Source organism: Myodes glareolus, chromosome 11, assembly GCF_982192425.1.
Source record: "Myodes glareolus chromosome 11, mMyoGla1.1, whole genome shotgun sequence".
Lineage (NCBI taxonomy): Eukaryota > Metazoa > Chordata > Mammalia > Rodentia > Cricetidae > Myodes > Myodes glareolus.
In genome coordinates this window covers 68,731,992-68,734,822 of record NC_142036.1, presented here as the reverse complement: position 1 = coordinate 68,734,822, position 2,831 = coordinate 68,731,992, and the positions used below count along the sequence as shown (strand labels likewise).

Here is a 2,831-nt window from a genome sequence, read left to right as displayed (position 1 = left end):
ACTCACAGTCTCACACAGACACATACACTCTCACATAGATGCACACAGATGTACACACACACACACCCCTCTCTCTCTCACACACATACACATTAAATAATAAAAGTTTTTTAAAAAGAAGGGATAATAGGTATTTCAGTCTTAAATTTCTATACTGTTTTTATATCAGAGATTATATTTAATTATAAAACAGTATTTTATAAAGTTACACCATTACAAGATTTTTTTTTACTTTTATCTGCATTTATTTCATGTTGAATTTATTCCCGAGCCAGAAGTTTTTGTTTCTTTAGTTTCTTCTGGGATATCTTTTTCTTCTGTGCAACCTCCTCTTCTGGCTTTGGAACAATCTGTTCCTTTTCAGTGAGGATCATCTCAATGTGGCAGGGGGAGCTCATGTATGGGTTAATCTGGCCATGAGCTCTGTAAGTTCGTCGGGGCACCTTAGGTGCTTTGTTCACCTGGATGTGCTCAATGACCAGAGAGTCTACGTCTAAACCCTTCAGTTCAGCATTGCTCTCTGCATTTTTAAGCATGTGCAGCAAAAATTCCGCACACTTTTTCGGCCACCGACCCTGTGTCCAGCCCCACTGTTTGGCCTGGGCGCACCTACCAACTCCACCATTTTACTGTCGGAATGGCACACACTGCTTCTTCAAAGTGACATCTTTCAGATACTTGGTGGCTTTTCGGATATGCATACCCTTCATGGCCTGGGCCATTTCACGGGTGTTCTTAAAGTGAACCCGAAGGTTTGATCCTCTCAATTTGCATGATTTTGTAGAGTTTTCCGGGTCAAGAGAGTAGCGAACCATCTTCACGGGTCACCTCTGGCCGCTTACAGGAAGAGCCCATTTCAAGAGTTTTAGCTTAAAAAAGAGGTTTACTTATTTTTATTTTATGTGTAGTACTGTTTCTGTGTATATATGGTCAACACATGTATGCAGTGTCCGAGGCCGCCATAAGAGAATATTGGGTGCCCTGGAGCTGGAGTTATAGGTGGTTATGAGTCGCTCCACGTGGGTGCTGGGGACCAAACTCAGGTCCTCTGCAAAGGCAGTAAGCACTCTCAACTGCCGAACTCCAGCCCAAGATTTTAAGCTTCGGTTAGTAAAATTAATTTGTAGATCCTTGTAAAAAAAAAAAACACAAAAAAAGTAATTTTAGCGTGATTCTTTGAATTTCAGGTAATTAACTGGTTGGAAACTGCCGCTTTTCTTGTTGAATATTAACTTTTGAGCTGTGCGGTGGGGGCGCACATCTTTAATCCCAGTACTGGGGAGTCAGAGACAGGTGCTCTCCTAAGTGAGACCAGCCTGATCCGCTCCCCGGGATCACCAGATGCACAGGGTGCATTCTCTCAAAACACGCCACAGATCCAGGTTCTGGCAACCCTAGCAGCGTTGGCTCCACAGGCCTCTCACTCCCCTGCCACGACACGCAGCGGGCTTACCCCGCTCTCCACTTCTGTGCCAGGAACGTGAGGCCACCAGCACTATGTCCTACTTATACCCAGCACTGACCCCGGAGCAGAAGAAGGAGCTGTCAGATGTCGCTCACCGAGATGTGACTCCGGGCAGGGGCTGCAGTCATTGGCACTGAGAACCCAGAGAACAGACACTGCTGCGGTCTGTGTGAATCTCTGCATTGGGGGCGTGATCCTCTTCCACGTGACACTGTACCAGAAGGCAGTGTTGGACGTCCTTTCCCCCAAATTATCAAGTCCAAGGGTGGCATTGTGGGCATTAAGGTAGACAAGCGCGTGGTGCCCCTGGCAGGAACTAATGGCGAGACCACCACCCATGGGCTGAATGAGCTGTCTGGACGCTGTGCCCAGTACAAGGATGGAGCCGACTTTGCCAAGCGGCGTTTTGTGCTGAAGATTGGGGAACACACGGAAAATGCCAATGTTCTGACTCCTTATGCCAGCATCTGTCAGCAGAATTGCATTGTACCCATCCTGGAGCCCGAAATCCTCCCTGATGGTGACCATGACTTGACGTGCCATCAGTGTGTAACTGAGAAGGTACTGGCCTTGAGCCACCTTGTCTACCTGGAAGGTACCTTGCTTAAGCCTAACATGGTCACCCCAGGCCATGCTTGCATCTGGAAATTTTCCAATGAGGAGATAGTCATGTCACAGCACTTCCTCACACAGTGCCCCCTGCTGTCCCAGGGATCACTTCCCTGAGGAAGAGGCTGTACCGCCAACCTCAAGGCTAGCAACGAGTTCCCCCTGCTGAAGCCATGGGCCTTGACATTCTCCTACAGCCGGCCAAGCCCTGCAGGCTTCTAAAAAGGCTTGAGTGAGAAAACTGAGAACATGAAGGCTGCCCAGGGGGAGAACATTAAGCCTGCCCTAGCTGACAGTCTCGCTGGTCAAAGAAAGTAGCTGACCGCACTCCAAGTGGTCAGTCAGGGGCAGCAGCCAGCTGACTCCCTCTTTGTCTCTAACCATGTCTACTGAGCAGAGGTGGCCTAGGGCTGCCCCTCCAACACCTCAGCCCCGGCCTACCCGCCTGCTCTTGAGAGGAGGCCTCAGGGCTCTTTCCTGTCAGTCACTCTTGCTGCCCCTCACGACTTTGGTGTGTGGTGTTGTCTGTGAATGCTGACTCTGCCATCCCTTCTAGCCCGCTGCTCGTCAACAACTATATATAAGGTGCCCCTTATATAACAGAGCCACCTCCACCCCTTTCTCTTGAAGACTGGATAGGAACGAACGGCGTAGAACATCAAGTCATCTTCAGGGTATGTCTCTAATATCACTTACAGCCTTCCCGTGGCAGTAAGTCCGCTTCAAACAGGTGTTTCTTAGTTTCCTGCCTTCTGCC

General features: G+C 48.9%; 2 pseudogenes; one reads left to right on the top strand and one right to left on the bottom strand.

Moving 5' to 3' along the window:
• Window positions 1-234: 234 nt before the first annotated feature.
• LOC125387855 (large ribosomal subunit protein uL22 pseudogene) lies at window positions 235-833 on the bottom strand (annotated as a pseudogene).
• A 649-nt stretch (window positions 834-1,482) lies between these two features.
• LOC125387966 (fructose-bisphosphate aldolase A pseudogene) lies at window positions 1,483-2,467 on the top strand (annotated as a pseudogene).
• Window positions 2,468-2,831: the final 364 nt, after the last annotated feature.